The following is a 24,558-nucleotide window of genomic DNA, read 5'->3' as shown; positions in this document are numbered from 1 at the left end:
TAAAGATACCATACATGGCATTCAAGAAATGTGTAGAATCAGTACCTGGAGCCGGGAACTGAGGATAAGGTACTGAACCTGTATCCCTCTGCGGAGTACCTGGCAGCGGCGCCGCAGTGTCCTCTACTGGAACCGTAGAATCTTCAGGCAGCGGAGTAGGCTCTTCCCTTTGTTCCTGTTCACCATCAGAAACAGGCGACTCCACTGGAACCGGAGACGACGCCGGTGACGGCGCCGGTGACTGCGCCAGGGACTGCGCCGGTGGTCGTGCTGGAGCCCGCTTCGGCGAAGGAGATTCTCCTGGAGACTTAGAAGGAGAAGGTGACAAGTCCTTACTTCGACGTCGTCGGGGCGAAGTCAACCTCGACTTCCTGCTCTTCGAAGACCAGCGTCGTGAAGAATGTTTCCATTTTTTGGGATGTTTCTTCGACTTCGACGACCTCGAAGTCGACGACTCCGGCCTCGACTTCTCCTTCTTTCTCCCTCTCTTCTCCTTACCGATCTTTGCCATAAACAGATTAGCCTTCCTTTCCTTCAATGCCTTCGGATTCATCCTCCTACAGCATGCACAATCTTCAACATCGTGGTCCGACGAAAGGCACCACAAGCAGTCCTCATGTGGGTCCGTCATCGACATATGGCCGCCACATTCCCTACAGGGCTTAAAGCCCGACTTCCTCGTCGAAGACATTACAGATTTTACAACAGTAACACCTTACAACTACAAAGTAGCAGGAGAGTACTGGAAAAACCGTTGGGCGTCGACGGCGCAGAAAAAAGGGAACTGACGTCATCACGCCGACGTGGGTCTCTTATGGCTCCGGTGACGTCATACCGAGTCGCGAGCGGAGCCGATGCATTATGACGTCGCCCACGTCGACGTGGAGTGCTGGGGAAAAAAGTTCCGTGGAATGCTGGCGCAGGGGATATTCACAAGGTGAGGAATCCACTGGCAGATGTATCCATCAGAAGGAGTTATCAGTGGACTTACCTTTTCAGCTACCTGTGTTTCCAATGCTTCTCCAGGACCCAGTGGGATCCCCTCATCCTCTGGTCCTGCAGAACCAGGGATCCCTCATGGTTTGGACGCTCTCAAGAGACACAAACGAATTGAGGCCCTTTCATCGGCGGCCGCCGAGTTTATACATCAGGTTTGGGCTCCATCCACCCACAAGCGATATTCGGTTTCATGGAAGCGATGGATGGGTTGGTGCCTTCAACGACAGGTGGATCCCGTGGGATCAGATGTGAAGGAAGTATTAAACTTTTTATCTGAATGTTCTGAATCAGGTATTGCATACCGGTCTGTTAATAATTTCAGGTCCGCTCTCTCGGCTGGACATAATCACATCGATGGTAAGCCGATGGGGATGCATCCCCTTGTGTGTAAGTTGCTGAAGGGCATCAGAGTGGCTTGTTCACCTCGTCCCAGATACACTACGTTATGGAATGTTTCTAAAGTTTTGTCTCTATTAGAATCTTGGCCAGATAACCAAGACTTATCGTTAAAATAATTATCTGCTAAACTTACTATGTTATTGTGTTTAATCTCCTGTAAGAGAGTTTCTGATATGCACGCTTTGGATTTGGCAGGAAGGATGTTCTCTCCACAGGGTGTGTCTTTCATCATATCTGGGAGGACTAAGACCATGTCACGTTTGGTTGAGTATCCTGCCTTTCCTCACAATGACAAATTATGCATATTAGCTCATAGAACTGATCCCTTGGGTCAATTGCTTTTAGCAATCCAAAAGCCTCCCTGTCCAGTTTCAGCAGCCACCCTGGCTCGTTGGGTCTGGTGGGTTATGTCTGAAGTAGGGATTGACATTTATGTTTATGGTGCGCATTCCACCAGAGGCGCTATGGCCTCTAAGAACAAGTTACTTACCTTCGGTACCGTTTTTTCTAGTGTATACTCTATCTGCCTGTGGATTCCTCACCTTTCGAATACCCCCTGTGCCAGCATTCCACGGGAAAATTATTTCCCAGCTCTCCCATGTCGACGAGGACGTCACAATGGACCGGCTCCGCTCGCAGCACCATATGCCATCATCGGAGCCACAAAAGGACCTCGTCGGCGTGCTGACGTCAGTTCCTCCCATTTTTTCCGTGCCACCGAGGCAAACGGGCAGACCAACACATTTTCAAATGCACACATAGCATACCAAATATATATGTATATAAATTCACAAGAGCATAATAAATAAAAGTATAAAGAATAAGAATTTCTCATTATTAAAGTATAAACATGATTAAGACATATCAAAATAAAATATTTATGGGTAGAAACAGGTGGACAACGGGGAAGCGGGTGGGTCTGTGAGGAATCCACAGGCAGATATAGTATCCACCAGAAAAACGTTACTGAAGGTAAGTAACTTGTTCTTCTGATGGATACTTCTGCCTGTGGATTCCTCACCTTTCGAATAGATTCCCAAAGCTGTACCCCACCCGGAGGAGGGTGTCCACCTGACCGACCAAAAAATCCTACAAAACAGAGCGAGCAAAATGGCCATCTCTCCTAACCTCAGAGTCCAAACAGTAATGCTTTGCAAAAGTTTTGGAGGGAGGCCCAAGTTGCTGCTTTACAGATATCAAGAACAGGACTACCTCTAGCCAAAGCAGAAGAAGTAGACTTAGCTCTGGTGTAATGAGCTCTTCTACCTTCAGGCTGTTCCTTCTTGGCCAGAGTGTAGCAAATCTTGATGCACAAGATAATCCACCTGGAAGGCGTCCGCTTGTGCACTGCCTTGCCTTTCATTTTCCCAACATAGCCCACAAAGAGCTGATCGTCCAGCCTCAGATCTCTAGTCCGATCCAAATAAACGCTGACAGCCCTTTTTGGGTCCAACCGATGCAGTCTCTCTTCCTCCTTGGAAGGGTGAAGGGGAGGATAAAAGGTGGGTAAAGTTATGGATTGTCCCATATGAAAAGGAGTAACCACCTTGGGAAGGAAAGCAGCCCTGGTCCTTAAAACCAACTTATCCGCATGAATGGTCAGAAAAGGAGGTTTCGAACTAAGAGCTTGAAGCTCACTTACCCTCCTAGCCGAGGTAATGGCAATCAAGAAAACAGTTTTAAAAGAAAGATGCCTCAACGGGCAAGTATGAAGAGTCTCAAACGGAGAACCCATTAAAAAAGTGAGTACGAGATTCAAATCCCACTGAGGCATAATGTAAAGGTGTGGGAGGAAACTTATTTGTAAGGCCCTTAATGAACCTCATGACAATGGGGGACTTAAATAAAGATGGCTGGTCCGGCAAAGATAAAAAGGCCGACAAAGCAGATAAATAGCCCTTAACAGTGGCTACAGCACAACCTTGTTCTGCTAAAGAAAGAGAAAACAGAGTTAGTGGAGTGTCGCCTAGATGATAAAATAACATCCACTATATCTGGCGGGAGAGAGAAGGAACTCAGGTTGCCCCGATCAATCTCCAGGCATGAAGGTGCAGGCTCTGGAGGTGGGGGTGTGGAACCTGTCCCTGCGACTGCGAGAGGAGGTCTGCCCTGAGAGGGAGACTGAGCGGAGGGTGCAATTAGAGGTGAAGAAGATCTGTGTACCACACCCTTCTTGGCCAATCCGGGGCGATCAATATAACTTGGGCCCGGTCTTGGCAAATCTTCCTCAGAACCCGAGGAATCAAGGGTATGGGAGGAAACGCGTAAAGAAGTTGTGAGCTCCAATCTATCTGAAATACATCCCCCAAAGCTCCCTGCAACGGATACTGGATACTGCAGAATAACGGGCAGTGCGTGTTCTCGCGAGTGGGAAACGGGTCCAACCGAGAGGATCCCCACATCTGAAAGATGCGATGGACCACCTCCGGATGAAGCCGCCACTCGTGATCGGCCGAGTAACGCCGACTGACTGTCCACATGAACATTCAGCACACCGGCCAGATGATTTGCAAACGCACAAATCTGTTGGCCCTGAGCCCAGGGCCAGAACCACAGAGCCTCCAGAGCCTCTCGACAGAGGCGATACGATCCTAAACCTCCCTGTTTGTTGATGTACCACATTGCGGTAGCATTGTCCGTCTGGACCTGAACCGACTGACCGCGAAGGGAAGGGAGATAAGCCTTCAATGCCAAACGTATCGCCCGTAATTCCAGAAGGTTGATGTGAAGCAACCTTTCCTCTGGAGACCAAAGGCCTTTGACCTACAGATTCTGATGCTCTCCCCAAGATCACCGTTGTGCTGATACCACTGCCTGCGGAGGCAACACTGGAGTGCCCTCATGTGCCAGCGTGGATGGTTGACCAACAGAATGCAGTAAGCGAACAGACCGAGCAGGTGAAGAACCTTCAGGACTGGAACAACCGCTCCATCGTGAAACAAAGGAATCATTTCCTGTATGTCGAGAATCCTCTGCGGAGGTGGGTATGCTCGGCACACAGAAGTGTCCAGTATTGCCCCTATGAACAAGCTGCGCTGAGAAGACACCAGGTGAGATTTGGGTACATTTATTGAAAAACCCAATTTGAACAACAGATGATTTGTCACTTGCAAGTGGCGCGAAACCAACTCTGGAGACTCCGCTTTCAACAGCCAGTCGTCCAGGTAGGGGAAAACAGGAACCCCTGACCTTCTGAGATGAGCCGCTACCACCGCCATCACCTTTGTAAAGACTCGAGGCGCGGAAGTAAGACCGAACGGAAGAACCGCAAACTGGTAAAGTTGCGATCCCACCATGAACCGGAGATACTTCCGATGCGACTTCAGGATGGGAAGATGAAAATACGCATCCTGCAGATCGATGGACACCATCCAGTCTTCCTGTTGAAGCGCAAGGAGAACCTGAGCCAAGGTCAACATTTTGAACTTTTCCTGTCTGAGGTAAAGGTTCAAAATCCTGAGGTCCAAGATCGGTCTCAAGCGACCATCTTTTATGGGGATCAGGAAATATCCCTGACCCCTTTCCTGCTCCGGAATCACCTCTATCGCACCTTTTTGGAGTAAAGTGAGAACCTCCTGCTGCAAAAGCAACAAGTGATCTTCTGAACAACCACCCTGGCGAGGAGGGTAAGGAGGAGGAAACTCCAAAAATGGGAGGGCGTACCCATTCTCTACAAGATTCAAGACCCAACGATCTGATGTGATCAGTCTCCTATCTTGCAGAAAGAGAGACACCCGACCTCCAACTGGACCAACATGTTCGTCTAAGATGGGGAATCTAGAACTGCTTTCCTGATGTACCAACGGTGTCAGGAGGGAAATTAGAGTAAGAGGCTTGCTGACGATTTCCACCCCTGAGGCCTCTCTTATTCTTCCCTCTGTATGATTTTTACAAGGGATTTTGCTGTTGATGGCTCTGCTGAAATTGTTGGCGGCCATGGAATGAAGCAGATCTTCCAAAGCCCCGATATCTCTTGTATCCATAACCTCTAGACTGAAGCTGGAGGCCTAAAGATCTTGCGTTGGCTCTACTATCTTTGAAACGTTCCGAGGCTGAGTCCGCCTTAGAACCAAAGAGCCTTGACCCATCAAAGGGCAAATCCAACAAAGTCGCCTGTACATCAGCCGAAAACACTGAAGACTTGAGCCATGCCTGTCTCCTTGTAGCCACAGAAGACCCCATAACACGAGCCACAGAGTCAGCAGTGTCCATGCCTGACTGACTCACTTGATGTGCTGCGGCCTGTGAATCCGAAAGGACTTCCAAGAAGTTGGCACGATCCTCCTCAGGCAACTTAGGAGCAAGTTGAACAACAGAGTCCATCAACGCATTTGTATATCGTCCAAGAAGACAAGTCGCGTTTGTTGACTTTAGAGCCATACTCGCAGATGAAAATACTTTCTTCGCAGCTTGCTCTGTTTTTTTTTAGTCCCTGTCACCCAAAATGGTAGGGAAAGCACCAGAAGACTGTTTTGAGCAAGAAGCTTGGACAACTAGACTCTCCGGTGTCTGATGTGATGACAAAAAAGCCGGATCATCAGGGGCAGGCTTGTATCTTCTCGAAATAGAACAAGATACAGCCGGCGGAGCAGACAAAGGCTTCTGCCACACCTCCAAAATTGGATCTGTTAAAGCCTCTGTGAAAGGAAGTAGGGGCTCAGAGGTAGATGAAGAAGTATTCAAACCTTCCGTCAGTATGTTAGACTTAAACTCAGCAGAGGGAAGTTTAAGGCCCAATAAATCAGTTTCCTTCTTAATTACAACATGATAAGGTGCAACGTCCTGCCCAACACAACCACTTGCAGATGGTAAGTCATACTCAGGAGAAGTATCTAGGCCACTAGCTTCCTGAAGGCCGGAGAAGACACCAGCGGCGTCGATGGAGGAGCCTCAACATCGAACCTCGACGTCGATCGAATCCGAGGTGGAGCAGACTCAGCAGCTGAAGGAGTCCGGGGAATGCCAAGCCAGAGTCGACGGCATAAATGGCATGAAAGGTGCCTGGGGATAGAACTGAGGCCCACCCAGGTTGAAAGCCAGAGGACCACGGGGCCTGAAGGCGCACCGGATGGAGTGAAGGCTCTTGCAAATAAACCAAACATCGCATTGAGAAAATGCGAAGAGTCAGCCCCAGGAGCAGGAAAAGGAGTATATGAATCCGTACCTTCCTGTAGGGGAGTCACCTGAGGTTGCACTGGAGCCTGCGGAGCCAGGAACGGTGCCCGCACAGGTGAAGCCACACAGCCTGGAGAGGACCCTCCCAGCGCCGGTGATGTCGCTGGAGCCGGTGATTCTTCATGAAGCGAAGAAGCCTCTGAAATCTGTGTCGCCGGAGATGGTACTGGCGTCGCCCGAGGAGAAGGAGTAGGAGAGATAAAGTCCCTTCTCCGACCTCAAACTCGACCTCAAAACTCTGGCCTTCAAAGAACGATGTCGAGAGGGATGTCTTCTCTTGGATTTCTTGTGTCTCTTCGACCTCGAAGTGTGAGAAGATGAAGACTTTGACCTCTTCCTACCTCTCTTCTCCTTCTTGGCTTTCGCCATAAACAATTTGGCTTCACGTTCTTTGATAGCCTTAGGATTAATTTTCCTGCAGCTCCTGCATTCCTCGACGTCGTGGTCCGAGGATAAACACCACAGGCAGTCATCATGCGGATCCGTTATAGACATGTGTCCGCCACACTCCCTGCAGGGTTTGAATCCAGTTTTCCTAGAAGTAGCCATTCTGACAAACTACGAAATACAAAGTTTTCCACAATGAAAATGGAGAGCCCTGAAAAAAAACGTTGAGTGTCGACGGCGCGGAAAAAAGGGAACAGACGTCAGCACGCCGACGAGGTCCTTTTGTGGCTCCGATTACGTCGTACGGTGCCTCGAGCGGAGCCGGTCCATTGTGACGTCCTCGTCGACGTGGGAGAGCTAGGAAAGAATTTTCCCGCGGAATGCTGGCGCAGGGGGTATTTGAAAGGTGAGGAATCCACAGGCAGAAGTATCCATCAGAAAGCTTATATTTTGGGGTCTTGTTTAGAAGACCTTTTGAAAGCTGCAGATTGGTCTTCGGATTCAATGTTTAAAGTGTTTTATTATAAACCTATTACGCATGTTTCTTTTGTTGTTGTTGGTGAGCTTTGAACCAGCATAATCTGAGCCTCCGGTCCTGCCATAGAATACAAAATTTTCCAGCTATCGCAACAAGAATTTTAGATTCTATTAAGGACACGGAGGCGAGTATTATCCCACCCGTTGGGACAGGTAAGATGTCAAGTTGCAGGTTACTATGTAATGTTGCTTTTTCCCACCCTGAGATATCAAACCTTTTGGGTTCCCTATTTTCAAACTTGTTTCTGTTTCAGGATCTGACTCCTAACAGAATTACTGCTACGATGATCTATGGTATGGATCTCCTCATCGTTGGAGGATTGCTGTCGTATCCAAGGATGTTGGGACGTGCTCTCCGTTGAGAGTTGGATCTGATGTTATTGCTCTCCGTTGAGAGCCAGGACTGTTTGTCTCTTGATCCGGAGCCTATATTCACAGTTCGAGCATGCGCAGTGATGCACACACCCTCTTTTAACAATCCAGTTTTCCTTCAGCAGAGTATCAGCGTATTTTAATTCAGCGATTTCCTGGAAGATGCCTAAGTCAGCGTGGTGACGTGCACACCATCATCATTAAGTGTTTACTTTACATGTAAATGTGTAATTTTTGTTGTAACGTTCGTCGTGGTTAACTACTTAGTGGTTTAGGTCTGGTCATGGTTTAGCCTGTGTGATTCAGGTATGCGTGATATAGGAGGTAGTTGTTTAATCATAGAACCGCAAGCTACATTAGATGATGCTTAACTGATAATTTTACTCCTTCTGAGCCTGTGACGCCTCTATTATTGCAACCTCAGGCTCCTCTAGTTTAGTCCGGGTTGGCCCCTAAACGGTCTTCTGTCTCTCAACCACCAGTCCAGTCTCCAAAGCCTCTGGGGTAAACTATTCCAGTGCCACCGTTGCCACTTGCATCAGAATTAAACTCAACCGATTAGGACCAGGAAGAACTAAAGTCAGACTATTAGAACACACTCAAGGCATTTCAGATGGGGAGGAAGACCAACTTGCAGCTGCTGAAATGACAGCACCCATATGGACTCACCATCTATTGACATTGCCTGGTTCCATTCACTAATGGAGAGGGCCTCAACAGAATTTCATCTGCCAGATACAGTAACAGAAACATGACTTCAAGGAGGCTCGCATGAAGTGATTCTAAGCTATCTATATCCTGGATTTTATATGGAAGGAAGATGCTAAAAACATACAAGCTACAGCCTCCATTTCAGGCAAGGTCCTTTGTTTGATTAAAAAATACCATGGCACCAAGTGCCAATTTTTTTATATTGCATGCCGCACAGTGTAATTTTCACAACATCTTGCACTCCTCTCCCCAACAAGGATGGATGTAAGATGACAGTTGTCAGAAAGGAATGTCTACCCTGGTGGATACCGCCATCAAATCAGCAAATGCTCTAGCAATTATTGGATGGCATGATAGACTGATGTTGGCAGACATAGCCACCTTTCTTCATCTACCATCTGACAACAGGACGCCATCTTAAAAGAGGGGGGGTAAATGTCAGACAATGATCAACAGGTTAATAGACACCACTTCCACTGTTTTTTTGCCAAAGAGCAGAGCAGTGGTTCAAAGGCACAAAGGTTGGTTGTGTTCCACATCCTTTAGCTCCAAAGTACAGCATTGCATTTTAGAGGTGTCCTTTGATGGAAGAACACCTTTTCAGATGGGTGAGGCCTTACAGTCCATGAAATCTGCCCATGATACAGCCCAGTTCCTTGTATTACTAAATTACAGCTGACAAGTTCACCCTCGGGTGCAAGGGGAAGATGAATAGCATCACCTAGATGTGGTTGCCAATCATAAAGATTTGAACAACAGCAACCACAGCAGATGCCTCATGTTAGTTAGTCTTATTATCCAATCGCAATGCTCAGATTCCTCTTCTTCCTACACCAAGCACCAGCCCAGCAATAAATACATATTTCCCTGTTTAGACGACTGGCAGTCAAGGACAAGTGAATCCATATGGTCAGGCTATCCTGAGCACAGCTGTAAAAGGCCTTTTGGTCACAAGAAATGATTACAGGCCTTCACCTCTCAGATTCAAGGATTAAAGAGTTTAAGTACGCACTGCCTGGGTTAAGTGTCCCCATGCGTTCCACTAGTTCCTCACTGCAGGTTGCACGTGTTAAGAGCAAATTTAGATCACACTTGGAATGACTTCAGCATTGTAATGGTGGAAGCCAAATTGCAGCTTTGTTACGGATCTGCATTTTTAACTGCAACTCATCAGGTATGTAATGATGACTGATGTGCCTCTAGATGGATGAGGTGTTCACCTGCAGGACCTGAAGGCCAGAAGGCATTACTCAGAAGAAGAAAAACAATTCCATATGAACATTCTCAAACTTTGATTTGTGAGGAGAGGCCTGCAGCCTTTTCTTGCTTTGTAATTGTAAGGACAGACAACACAATGACTGTTTTAGATAAACAAAGAGTCACCAAGTCCCCTGGACTTTCTGAAGAGCTGCAATACCTTTGGAACTGGATGATCAGTCATGGCATATCACTGTCAGCTGAACACTTGCTGGGAGTGAGCAATTCAATGGCAAGACAACAAGTGTCAGTAATGAATGTGAACTCAACAAAGATCTTGGGTAGATGATCTTTAATCAGTGGGAAGACTAGCGCAGGGTCTCTTAGCAACATCGGAGAAAAGCAATTGCCCGTTCTTTAAAAGTAGACAGGGGCATCCAGGATCTAGGGAGGAGGCTTTTAGGCCACCAACAAAAATAAGACTCCATCCTGCAGGCAAATTCTTGGAGCTAAAACATGGTTTCACTAGTACTGATTCACAGATCTCTTCCATCAGTCTGAAGCCTTTTTCACACCACTAGGCAGTTACAAAGACCTTCTATCCAGAAAGCGGTGCCTAATTCTTCACTCCAGTTCATGGTAACTCAATATATTGGTGTGTTCATGAATAGTTGGAATTTACCCAACTAAACATCCCCCTAGATTGCTGGACTACTTTACTTCAAGTGCAAATACTCGCCTTCAACAATGAAAACATACTAGGCAAAGTGGAAGAGATTCTGCATCTAGTGTCTTTCCAGCAGTTTCATTCAGTAACCTCAGAACCACATATGGTTCTCCAATAGCCTTTACGAGTTGGCCCTTGCAGGTTTCATACATGCTTCCATTACTGTCCACCGAGCAGCTGTACTAAGTTTGCAACATTATTCATATTCCATCAAACAGCTTTTTTAAGTGGCTCAAGTAGTCTTTCACTATCTCTTTTGTTAAGGTGAGCCTCTTCGTACTTCTATGGTTTATTTCAGTTGTGTCAATGTTGATTGATATACCTGCATGAAATTTGCTGTTGATGTGTGATTTGCTTTATGATATGCTGCTATTTATCAATACTGCTCGCGATTCTGATTCAAGCATGGGACTCTATGAAATATCTTATGCTAAGGAAGAAAAAAGTTACTTGCCTATAATCAAGGCCACTGGAATTATGCATCAGGGGAGCACCAAATGTTTTGGCAGGGTTGACTAAATTATGTGGCAAGAAAAGTGAAATTATGTGGCATAATGCGCCACATTTTTTGGTGGTATTACTTCATTATTTTGTAATTGGTACACATGATAATCATCTCTGGGCAAAGATTTCACCTAATTAGTGCCAGTTTAACAACCAAATAAGTAAATAAGCAACTGAGTAGATGACCAGTTAACCTTTAAAAAGGGTCTTCCAAAGCATGAGAAAATATATCTTCACATTTTTAGTAACTTTTGGTCTGTTTGAGCTAGAAACAATTTTTTGTTACAATTTGCAGATTATGGAGCAGTTGATGGGTTAGGTGGCAAATGCGGCAAATCCTTGATTATGTAAAAAAAAAAAAAGTACCATCCACAAAATTGCATCCATTGGCCCTGCCTCCAACTACAGTTTTTATAGTGTTGATATTTTATTATAGCTACACATGCCATCCTCCCTACTCCCCAGTTACAAGCTCTTTGTTTCCTTCTTTCATACTTGTGCTTTAGAATATCTGAGATGTGGTGGCCTCTTGAGGAATTGGGGATCAGTGTACTCTCACCTCATTTGTTGGACGTGTTTTTTCTGTTGCGGTTAGTAAGTTACTGGAGGGAAACTGTTTTTTTAATGTTTCTATGGGATTTGACTTTACTGCTAATGGATAATTACAGTGGAACTCCCAGCTTAGTAAATGGGAAAAATTCAAGCACGGAAGTCTATGAAACCAACACTGGAGAACTGTAGTTAGAGGTAACTTTTTTCATCATTTCATTACTTTAAGGTGACCTGTACAGAAGGGTCTAGTGTGTTAAGCTCATGGTTAACTTGCTCTAGGCCTACAGCAAACAAAGATGCAAGTCAGCTTATGGTGAAAGAATGGTAATAAATTATGATCAACCAAGTCCTGTCCTGTGAATGTTGAACATCAGCTTGCGATTGAAGGCTGCTGTAAATGTAAAGACTGCTGTGTATTGCACAGTTAAAATAGTTGTTACAGGGAATGTAAATTCACAACAGGTTTTTAGGTCAATTACTTTGCATGGATGAGGAGTATGTCAAGATTAAAAGCTGTATAAAATCTAGACTTATGTTTTACTATTTCATGATCGTGGTTATTTCTGTATGTTTCCCTTAAGATGGCCTGGCTGTCAGTTTGGTTCACTCAATCTTTGTTTACTTTAAAGCAGAGTTGACGATTATGTAGACGTGTATGGCTGTATGAATATTTTTATTGTGACTCCATTTTACGCTGTCATGCAGCTGACGACCTTCTAATGTATTATATTGATTGTGTTTGCGACTACCAAAGCTGGAGACTCCTTGTTTAACCTTTATTCCATGAATTAGCTTGCAGTACAAAAGTTATGATATGCATGCACGTGTGTCTGTGTGCTTCAGTTGCTACATTTTATGAGGTTGAGCAACTACTTGCTTTCCACTTCAAACGTTTTAGCTTGCGATCTACTGTGTGTGTAAATATTTTATTATTCTTGCAGTTACAGCACTAAGTTTTCAGTTATTCTTCATGGGGACTCGACTCTTTTTGTGGAGATGAGAAGGTATCCTGATAAATATTTGTTTGCCTGTGGTTTCTTGGATGTGGACCACTCCGTCCTTTCTGAGTGATCCAGCTCTATTCTCCCATTTTTAAGTTATTTTCTTTAGAATGCAGCTTCAGTGCCATGTCTGTCTCTCTTCTGTTCCATTGGCTTTCAGATGGATTCTTTATGATGACCCCATGTCCTTGAACTATTAACTGGCACTTCCCTGTAAGGATAAAAAAAAGATGCAAGTAACATTTGCTCTCTCTTTACATGTTGTCACATAATGGAAATTGACCACAGTTTGCTATTGAGAAATTACAAAACCCTGAGACATTGGTCAGAGGTGTACTAAAACTGTCAATTGAAAAGATGAAGATAAGCGGTGTAAGTTCAATACCTTATTAAGTCTTAAACAAGTAGACTGGGCAGCTCCTCCACATGGGCGGAGGAGCGTCGCCCCGCTGCTTTCTCACAGTGCAAGAAGCAGAAACATAAAATGGTATTATGAATACCATTTTATGTTTCTGCTTCTTGCACTGCGAGAAAGCAGAAGGGTTTGGTTGTAGCGGGCGGGTGGGCGGTCCTGCTCCAGGTAGGGGAGGAGTGGCTTGCCCACGGTTGTGGGCGCTGATTGTTTGGTCAGACGACAAAACTAGTAACAGGCACTCTCCCGTTTTCTCCAAGTAGGCTGCAAGCAGCCTGCAAAGAGAAAACAGCCTCCCCATATTCGCCTGTGCGGTCAGCATCCCACCAAATTACAATGCTGCCATTGCAATGTTGTGATTGGTTTAGGGGAGGAGAGGGAGGCTGCCTGGTTCCTGTGAGGAGCAGAGAGAGGAGACACGACACCGGACCGGTGGCAAAGGTAAATTTGAATGTTTTTAAAAATTTACCACTCCGCCCCCTTCCGGCGTGATCCCCAGCACCTTCACCCGCGAGTCATGCTAGCCGCGACTGGAAGTAGACATCTCCTAGCTTGCCAGTACAGCTGAGACCTGGGTTTGACAGAACCTCAACATTCTAAGTCAGCTCTATCACAGGATTCCATGGGAGAGCCCACTCAGTGTAGATACAGGAGGGGCAAAAGGTAAGGCCTAGGAAGTACAGTACATTAGATTATAACACTTCTGCCCACAATCATAAATAAAAACATAAACAATGACTAAAGATTACATGCAACCAGTTCCCTATAAAACTATGCAGAGTTGTATTTATTTCTTATAAAACTAAACCAATTGCATAATAAAGTCATATGAGATAGAATAACAACATTGTCAAAAAGATTATGTTACTACAAAATCTTTGAGCCATCCCGAAGGATGGATCTGTCTTTTCTCTCTTACTCCTGAATTGATACTCGTTGGAATTTTCTGTTATTGTTGGAACATCTATGGTGAACAATTTATTCAGACAAGTTGTCAATCTATCCATGCGCCACATTGTTCCGTTTTCAAGAACAACAACAATGTTTTTGAGTTTCTTGATTTTCTCTGGTTAATAATCTTTCTCAAATTTACCACTAATTTCATTGGGTTTTCTGACTAAAGCTCATTTTCCGACCTTCTACTCACTCTTCCTCACACTCCATTTCTTGCCATACCTATTCTTGTACATGGTTTGATGTTTCTCCACTATCTCCTCTCTGTTAACTGAACTAACCTTACTTTCACATAGTCAATTTGGAGACAATTTAGTTCCTGCTTTCCTGCCTCTCAACATCTCAAATGGTATCAAGCTTGCAGCAATATTAGGAGTGGTGTGATATGACCACAACATGTTCCTTACTGTTTGGTCTATGGGTTTAGAAGAGACAACTAAACCTTCTTAGAAAACACATCAGACAAGAAATTTATGAGTGTGTTAGTATTGACCATATTTACAAACGTGGTAATCCAATGAGATTATAATCTATGAGAACCACTAAGTATTTTTCCTGTATACCCTGCCCCTGAATAGGACCTGCAATGTCAAAACCCAACTTGCTCCATGGGACTATGGAAACCTCCACAGGAATTAAAGGAGCCCTCCGTATATACTTGGTTTTGTCACTCAGGCTGCTGGCATGACTATCTTTAACCTTTTCCTCCACCAGGTTATCGAAGTAAGGAAACCAATAATCCGTTCCTAACTTGGTTTTGGCGAGATTCCTCCCTAAATAGTCCTCATGGGCTAAATTGACAATCTGTTCCTTACTCCTATGGGAAGTAAAATCTAGCCTGGTTTTAAGAATGTTTCCTTCCAATGGTAACTCGTCCCTTGCATTCCAAAAAGCATGTAACTCTGCTGGCAATTCCTTATACCTCTTGGGCCAACCACTCACTATAGCTTGTTTTACAGCTTCCAAAGTGTAGTCCCTTACCATCTGTTCTGCCCACTCCGATTTCAGAGTTGCTGGAACAACTACTTCAAGTTTGGTTCCATCTATATCTTTGGACTCTTAGATGGAACCAAACTTGAAGTAGTTGTTCCAGTAACTCTGAAATCGGAGTGGGCAGAACAGATGGTAAGGGACTACACTTTGGAAGCCGTAATACCCGGAACATACTCAACCTTGAAATTAAAACACTGGAGTCCCAAACCCCATTTAGCTATCCTGGGAGTATTTTTCTCAAATTCTTTCTTTGACAACAGGGGTAGTAAAGGTTTGTGATCTGTCCTCACTTCAAATGGCAAACCCCAAAGATAAGACGTAAACTGGTTGATGGCCCAATAAAATGTCACAGCCTCTTTCTCCACCGTGGAATAATTCACTTCAGAGCCTACCAGAGTCATGGATGCAAATGCCACAATTTTCTCTTTGTCCTCAAATCTCTGTGAAAGAGTGGCCCCTTAAGCCCTAATTACTGGCATCTGTTGTCAAAATAGTATCTCTTATCTACATGGAAGTTCTCGATATGTGTTGCATTGATAATAGCTTTCTTTATGTCCCTGAAGGTAGTATTATGTTCCTCCTTCTGGGTGAAGGATGTCCCCTTTTGTAGGAAATCCCTAAGGGACTGATACAACACTGAAAATGTTTTAATATATTTGGACATACATTCTGCCAAACCAAAGAATAATTTGATCTTATCTTTGCTAGTAGGTGTGGGAACTTTGCGCACTGATCCCCACAAGATCTAACTTGGGTTTGATATTGTCTCCTGAAATAGTATTCCCCAAATATTCCACAGATGTGACACCTAACTTACATTTACTTTCTCTTGTAGTGAAGCCAACCCTTCTCAACTTTACCATCACATCTCTCACCCTACAGTGGAGTTCCTCCTCACTTGAACCATAAACCAAGCTATTACCCTGAAAACTCATAGCTTTCTCACAGTCTTTTAGAATGTTGCAATATCCTCTGAAATGCTGCAGCAGCCAAGGCCAAACCAAACGGCATCCTCAAGAATTTGAAATTACCAAACGGTGTTGTAAAAGCCATTAACACTTGTGACTCAGAATGGAGTGTGACTTGGTGGTAGGTCAAGGATAAATCAAGGACAGTAAAATAATTAGCATCTTGAATAGTACTCAACATCTTATATATCCTTGAAGGAAGATGCCAGTCCACCCAAATTTTAACATTCAAATCCCTAAGGTCTACACATAGGCAAATGTTTTCCCCCCCATCTTTAGTAGTGATAACATTTGGAGCCAGCCATTCTGAATTTTCTATTTACTCTATCACACTTTGACTTACAAGTTTCTGCAGTTCTAATCTCAAAGGTTCCCTCATCAATAATGAGACTGATCTAGTTTTATGCACCACCGGTCAGGCCCCCTCTTTAAGTGTGATTTTATGCATGTAACTATCTAATTTACCCAGCTTGCCAGAAAACACTTCTGCGAATTCCTCACACAAATTCCTCCCAGCCAGGGATTGAACTACAAGCAGCACCTGCTCCACGTTGTTAGGGTCCAAAGTAATCCCCAACTCCTTCTGGTGCTTCCAACCCAGTAAATTTGACCCTTTTTGTGTTACATAAATTTTCTCTACCGTGTTCCTGTCCTTAAATGATATTCGCATCCTCACCATCCCTTCTAGTGGGATTGGTTTTATTTAGTGCTTTATAGAGTGCGAATGTAACCCGTTAGAGTATCAGAGCACTTCACAGGGATAACACGTATACAAGTATGAAATAGACAAAAACATAAGTTGGGATAGGGTATCAAAGAGCTTCACAGGGATAACATGTTGTATACAAGTATGAAATAGACAAAAACATAAATACGGATAGAAGGAAGTGAATATGCTTGGGGAGTAACATGGTGTATACAATAGTCAGAGCATTATGCAGAGATATCCAGCAATTACATTTGTGGGAGTACCAGGTCAGTACAAGAGAGAGAGCAACCAGATTTATGGGAGGAACTTGCCCATTAGGAAGGTTTGGGCTTCCTTTTTAAATATTGAGAGAGAGGGAATTCTTCTTATGAAAGACGGCAGCGAGTTCCAGATTTTGGTGCGGCCCCAGAGAAGGCACGGTTGTGAGTTTTTCCTTTCGGAAACAGGGTGGCTGGAGCAAAAAGTCTCTGGAGGACCGGGAGTTTCTGGCTCTAGAAACCATGATTTTCTGGGCGAGATATGCAGGGGATTTCGTGTGTAGCCCTTTGTGCATGATACATGTCAGTTTGAGTTGGATTCTGACTGCAAGAGGAAGCCAGTTCAGCACCTTCAGGTACTGAGATGTGTTTGAATTTTTTTGAGCCTGTTAAAAGTCTGGCGGCGGCGGCATTTAAGGCAAGCTTTTAGGGGGCCGTGGAGATCTTGGGCAGGCCAGAAAGGGTTGAGCATCCGTATTCTATTCTGGAGATAACTAATGCCTGGACTTCCATTTTTAAGTCCGAAGCATCAAGGAAAGGTTTCAGTTTGCTCAGGTGAAACCTGGCAGTTTTAGCCATCGAGTTGATGTGGTCTCACCTATTCAGGTTACTGTCTAAGGTTAACGGGGAAAGAGCAGATAGTTTACTGTTGACTAAGAATCTCTGGTAGCTGTTCCGGAAGGAGGATCTAAACCATTTGAGAACGGTCCCAAATCTCCCATCCTGAGTATGAGGTGTTCAAGTAGTTTCTTGTGGTTGACTGTGTCGAATGCCAAGGATAAATCCAATAAAATTAAGAGACATGTTTTGCTTTGGTCAACAGCTTGAAAAGCGTCACTCACAATATGTAGAATAGTAGTTTCCCTGTTGTGCCCAGGCCTGAACCCAGATTGGAATTCGTCTAGCAAATTGAAATTAGTGTTATGTTGGCTCAGTTGAAGTTGCACACATTTCTCCAGAACCTTCGCTAGAAGTGGGATATTGGATATTGGTCTGAATTTGTCTGGAGTAGCTAAATTCAAAGTTTTTTTTAAGATGGGGATGACTTGACTGGCTTTTAGAGAGTTGGGTATGGACCCTTGTAGTAGGGAAGTGTTTATTATTGTAGTCCAAAAGGGAATGATAAACTGGGAGGTCACAGCCAAGCAGTTGGAGGGGAAAGGGCCATGAAAGTGGCTATTCAGGTTTAAGGAGGATAGCATTTTTTAGATGGAATGGTCATCATATAACTTGAAGTTGGACCAGTGCGCTTGTTTTTTGGGTGTTGTCTGGGGGGGGGGGGGTGGGTGAAGCGAGATGGGACCCGGCAGGAGGAGGTAGGATGTCTTTGGCTGAATTAAGTTCGTTTCCTAGGGAGGTGATTTTGGCAAAAAAGGAGGAGGAGAACTCCTCACAGGTTATTAGGGATTTTGAAGATTCTGTGGAAGTTTTAGCCAGTTTGTTTAATTGGTGTTTGACCATTTCAAAGAGCTTGCAAGGTCTGTTCTTAGCGTTTTCTAGTTCCGATCTTTAGAACTCTTTTTTAGATTTGATGATGTTCCTGTTGTATGCATTTCTGGTCTGTCGGAGAAGTTTGAGTTGGGAGTCTGAGGGTTGCTGTCTCCAGTTTCTTTCTGTTAGGGATCCGTTGAACCAGGGGTGGTTCTTTGATGTACCCCCCAGATTAAATGTCCAGTACCTCTAGTTTAAACTCTTCATTTGTAAATGTTTTATGAAACGTTTTCTTGTCAGAGTATAGGGTTAGCATGAATTTGCATATGCCTGGATTGTTACTCCATCTAACAGAATGTCACAAGTAGGGTAGTGCACCTTCGACTTATTTTCCACAGAATCAACCTGGAAAATATATTATTATTTTCCCTCAAATTTGCTTTCAGCTTCAGATACCATATGTGCAATGTCTACTTGTGCTTTGCAAACTTTGGTACAATGTCCCCTTTTGCTGCATTTCCTGCAAGTTACTCCCCTTGCCAGACATTTGAAACTAATAGTTAAGTGGTTCTGATTACCACACCTATAGCATCTTGTATTTTTACTTTTAAGTTTAGCTTTCACACTAGTTTTCTCATTAAGTTTGCACACAACTTCCTCCTCAGTAAGTGCTTTCACTTATTTTCCCTATTTATGAGACTCACTAGTTAATCTCATCTACCTTAAAAAAACAGCGGTATGTTAAATTCCCTTTTTTATGATAATAGCCTCAGAAATGTCTGGATTTTGAGTTAACAGCTTCTCTTGTATTTATAGTCATTAGTGCAACACACTATTTGGTCACATATTTAATAAACTGTAGGAGCCCCAAAGTCACGGGCTGTTGTCATCCCTCTTAAAACCGCTACATAGGTGGACATTTTCTCCCCTTTTCTTTGAACTCTATTGAAAAACTTCATTCTAGAACCCCGTTAATTTTCTCTGTAAAGTGTGTTTCTAACTTTCTTAGGGTGTAAATATATATATACATACACACATACACACACACACACACACATACACACATACACATCTTCAGTTTCTTCTTCACCATTCGCTTCATTAGATTCTCTTTCCATAATGTCTTCAGATACTTTCCTACCCTGTAAGCCTAAATTATGTAGACGAATGTGTTGTTTACTCACAGAAGAGAAATGTCCTCCACCTCTAGCTATTAAGTGGGATTTAAATATTTTTAACCACCTTTCCCAAGGTATATCTGGTTCATCTAAATCAGTGAAAAATGGTGGGGGCTGATTCCTTCTGGCTGCAGACATATTTAGTTATATGCTCAGAGGTCATTTCAAATAATGCAGCACTTGAATAAATCTTGGTTGGAGAAATGGCCCCCGAACATGTAAATAACATTTTACCAATGTTAACAACCTTTGACAACTTTCCAAAAGGCTCTTTAAATTGTTTTGAGAATTGCAAAAAAAATGGTCCCTTGTAACTTTGCACTATTTCTTTCTTTTCTAACTCACCACTACCCTTCTAACTGTCCTCTCTCTAGCTTCAAACTCCTCCTTTTTTTTTTTTTTTTTACAAACGACAGTCCTCTTTCAGTATTCAGTCTTTCCTGTCACTTCCCTCCTGTAGTTGATCCCAGGCGCCACCCCTCAACTCCCCATTGCAGCCGCTAGTGGCCGGATGAGCAGGTCCTGTGGTGATGGCCCTACACACGTAAGATAGGCCAGCCCCTGTGTCAGCTAATAGCACACTGCCAATAATACATGCATGTACTGCTAGTACATGTGCAGACCCCGAGCAGTCTATGCACCCTTTATTTATATCCTCGGGTCCGTGCCCCACCCTTCAGAGGATTGGCCATACAATGTATTATAGTAGCCATATGTCTCTCTACATCCCTCCTAACCTTTAGGGCAACGCAAGCATGAAAATAAATAGCATAAAATAATAAGGATACAGATTCAAACTCTCGGACTCGTTCATCTGCACAGGCAAGTTTCAGCCACTCCTGCACCTTAGCATACAAAGTCTTTTAGACGTTGGCTGGGTCGTGGATTCTCTCGGAGACCATATGGATAACCACACCAGATTCCTTGTGCCTTTCTTTGGTGCTGCGGACTAGCTTCGGTAGGGTCAAGTACATCACAGGTCGCAGGAATCACGCCACTATCACTGCAGTTTCCTCCCCAACTATGATCCTCTGCCTCCCAGTCAATCATACTGAAACCCATAGGCAAACACCCCTGCTCCTAAGTCACTCTAGGCTCTTGCTCCCTGGGGCCTTCTTAAACCACAATATGTTTCGTGAAACCACCAGTCTATCTCTCTGTGCATTCATCATAGTTCCTTTTATACCAACGACCTTCCAAAGCTCTTTTTCAAACTGGGTTTGAAACTTCCAGCCAGGGGGCCTATCTTTGGTTGCCACTTGGTCTCCAATTCTTTTTCCAACCAGGGGATGTTGTGACAGATAATCAGCAGGATTGTTCACTGCAGGCCTGTATGAGATGTCAAAGTTGTTTTGCTGCAGTTGCACAGCCCATCTCTCGATCCGAGGTGGACCATTCCACGCTGTTCCACTAAACAGAGGCACCAATGGCTTATGATTGGTGATTACATGAAACCGGTGTCCTCACTAATAGATGTGAATATGTTGACACGCCCACCGAATGGCATGTGCCTCCCTCTCAATTTGGGCATACCTGGTTTTAATTGCCGACAGAGCCCTGCTGGCATATGCACTTGGAAGCCATTTGCAGCAGTATTCTGTTGTAGCAATACCGCCCCCAATTCCATGGGACTGGCGTCCACAATTAGTTCTGTCATACCTCCTGGTTGGAAATATGCTACTGTGGCTCCTTGAAGTAGCGCCCCATTGAATTCCTGAAATGCCTGGGAAGGAGCGCTGGTCCATGTCCACTGAGTGATCTTCTTCATGAGAGCTCTTGACGCTTCAGATAATGTTGCTAGGTGTGGAATTAACTTTCCACAATAATTCACCATTCCCTGGAAGCATCGCATTTCCGTTGGGTTCTGGGGAATAGAAGCCAATCTGATAGCTTCGACCTTGGCGGGGGGTCCACATGCAGGCTATCCTTCGAGAACTTGTATTCAAAGAATTGAATCTTGCTGGGGTAAAAATAGCATTTGCTCTTATGTAGGATCAGTCATTGATTAACAACCACTGTAACGTGGCCCTCAGACACACATGGTGCTCCTCCGAGGTGTTTGAAAAGATCAGCACATCATTACATATGTTGATCACTCCGATGAGCCCCGACAACGCCTCTCTTATTGCATCTTGGAAAACTTCCACTGCGGACAAGACTCCGAAGCTAAGCCTTTTGAATCTTCTAAGTCCCAGGTGGGTAGAGAAAGTGGTGCTATATTGGCTGGCCTCATCCGACATCTTGAGGGAACCTCGCGTTCAGGGCAACTTTAGAGAACCACTTGGCTCAGTTGATGTTGGTCACGATCTCATCAATTGTTGGTGTGATGTGCAGTTCTCTTCTGATGGCTTTATTCAGTAAACACATGTCTACACACAGCCAGATTACTCCGGGCTGTTTAGGTTTGGGTGCGATTACCAATGGCGATACCCATGGGGTAGGGCCAGACACTTTCTCAATTACTCCTGCTTTTTCCAGCCTGTCCTACTCAGCTTCTACTAGAGGTCTCAGGTGAAAAGGCACTCGTTGATGTTGCAATGCCACCGGCTTCACTGTTTGATCAACATGTAGTTTTACCTTTAAATTTTTTAAGCAGCCCACTCCCTCAAATAACTCCGGAAATTCTTTCATGATGTCTTCTGCATGTGATCGATGCAGCTGTTTCGCAAACATCACCAGACTCAAGTCTTCAGCTGTGTGGTTTCGCAGTAGTGTGCCTGCACTCTCTTTCGTGACGTGAAATTTTGTTTGTGATGCATGCCACTTCACCATGGCACACCTCCACTTCAATGACATCTTGCAAAGGTATGGGAGCGGTGCCTTCATAGTTGTATTTTTTTGCTTTTGTCTTGGTTAATGTAGGTCTTACTCTCGCAAGGGGTTTAAAGTAGTGCGGTATGTGATGGCTCCTCTGCGTATGAACGTCAGTGTCAAGCACAGAAAATCAGCACGGTGCTACAGGTGGGGGGATAACCCTAAACCCCCTAAGCAGACCGAAATCTAGTAGAAAGAATTACAGATGACCTGTGCACACGTTATAGTATCAGAAGTATGAGTTACTATATGTAATGAAAAACACAAAAAAAACAATGATCAGATGGCGCTTTTCTTTCTTTGTGGATTTAATCGGTGATCAAATGCCCAGCCAACACGTGTTTCGTCAGGGTATTCACCCACGACTTCTTCAGGGCTAATGGACAAAGAGGGCAGGAATAATAGATCACTCCGCCGGTTGTAATTCCGTCCCGGCTGTAGAAGGGAGAATCAACACCGGAAGTCCAAACTTCCGGTGGCTGCTGCATTCCTTCATACGCTGGCGTACTCGCTTAGCTCACCCCGCAGTATACTCTGTGTGCTTTGACTTTGGCACTCACCGTTTTCTACTTGTTGCCCCTCCTGGGATTGATTCTCCCTTCTACAGCTGGGACGGAATTACAACCGGCGGAGTGATTTATTTTTCCTGCCCTCTTTGTCCATTAGCCCTGAAGAAGTCGTGGGTTCATACCCTGATGAAACATGTCTTCTTTGACTTTCACCTGTGGGGTTAAGTGTGCTCCTGCCATCCGGGCCAATGCTGACTCCATTACCCCCCGCTCCCGCATCTGCCGGATCGTGGAATCTGCCCAGAATACGGATTTAATCCAGCAATATGCCTGGCTGGCGAAGGATCAATTTCTGTAGGTTGGCACAGCAACACCGCTGAATCAGCTTTGCTCTGATTTCTACATGCCTGTCAATGCCATTGCAAGTGCTCGCAAGCTTCCGCAGTCGCACAAACAGGTCCACCGACTTTCCTTCCTGTTGCAGAGCCTGCCGTAATTTAAAGTTTTCATAATCGGGGTTTAGTTGTGGATCAAAGTACCTGTTCAGTGCAGCCACCACTGCATCATAGTCATTCTTATTCCCCTTGTTGGATAGGTCAATGAACAGTTTATAGAGTTCATCTCCGCTATGTGTAACATGGTTGATCTCTTTACTGCACCATCAGTCTCGCGCGAAGCTCGGAAGAAGTGCTCTAACCATCCGATCGACTTCCTCCATTGCAGTGTTGCTGTCACCGGATCAGCTAACTGGCTGAAAGGTGGCAGTGCTGCGAGTGATGAATGTGTGCACCGCTCGTTGGGGGACTCTTGGTCATCACGTTCTTGCTTTGACATCTTGTCAATATATGACTTCTTGGTTTTCTTTGATGCTCTGACCCTCTATTTCCTTTAGTATTTTGTTTTCTTTGCACTCAGCACTTTGTCATATGTTTTGCCTGCTTTCGCATGCACAGCGTAATTGAGGCCTGGTGCTCATTCGCACGTAGTGTACCTTGGTCTCAGGCTCCCCCTGCAACGTGGTGCTACTCTACATCTGCACTCACTCATGGCTGTCTTCTGCTTATCCCGGCTCACCTTCCACTTGCTGGTGCAGCTACTGCTCCACCCTTTCAATTAGGTGGTGCTGCCTCCTCACCGGAGTCTCGTTCACTGGGCTGCGCCTGTCTCCTCAGCCGCACCTGTCTGGGCTGGCACCATGCCCCTGGGCTCGAATGTGGAGCTGGTTGTTGGGCTGATACATGCAGCTCTTCACCACAGAAGTACACATCCTTCGTTGGTGTGCAGCCGGGCCGGGTGCCCACGCGGTCATCAGCAGGCCGCAGTCACAGGAGACCACCACCTCTTGCCTTCCTTGGCGACGGTCGCTGACACCACCAGGCCGCACTCCTTTCACCCTCCGGCCAGAGCCGCTCTTGGGACCCACCGCACACGGCCCGAGAACCAATAATACATGCACGCTGTACTGCTATTATGTGAGCAGACCCTAAGCGGTCTGTACACCCTTTTTCTTTTTATATCCTTGGGTCCGCACCCGGCCCCTTGGATGATTAACCATACAATGTATTATAGGGACCAGGTGGCTCACTACAGGTCCCTCGAGGCTCTGAAATACTTTCAGCTGTTCAAAGAAAAATTGTGAGAAAACATACAATTACCAGAGTATCCCACCATTACCTCCCGCTAGCACCCAGAGGTTTTTTTCTGCGGTAAAATTGCTAGAGTTTTTTTTTTAGCGCGATGATTTGATAAGTAATCTGCCACCAAATGCTTGT

Source organism: Triturus cristatus, chromosome 4_1, assembly GCF_964204655.1.
Source record: "Triturus cristatus chromosome 4_1, aTriCri1.1, whole genome shotgun sequence".
NCBI lineage: Eukaryota > Metazoa > Chordata > Amphibia > Caudata > Salamandridae > Triturus > Triturus cristatus.
Note: the sequence above shows the minus strand (reverse complement) of the source record.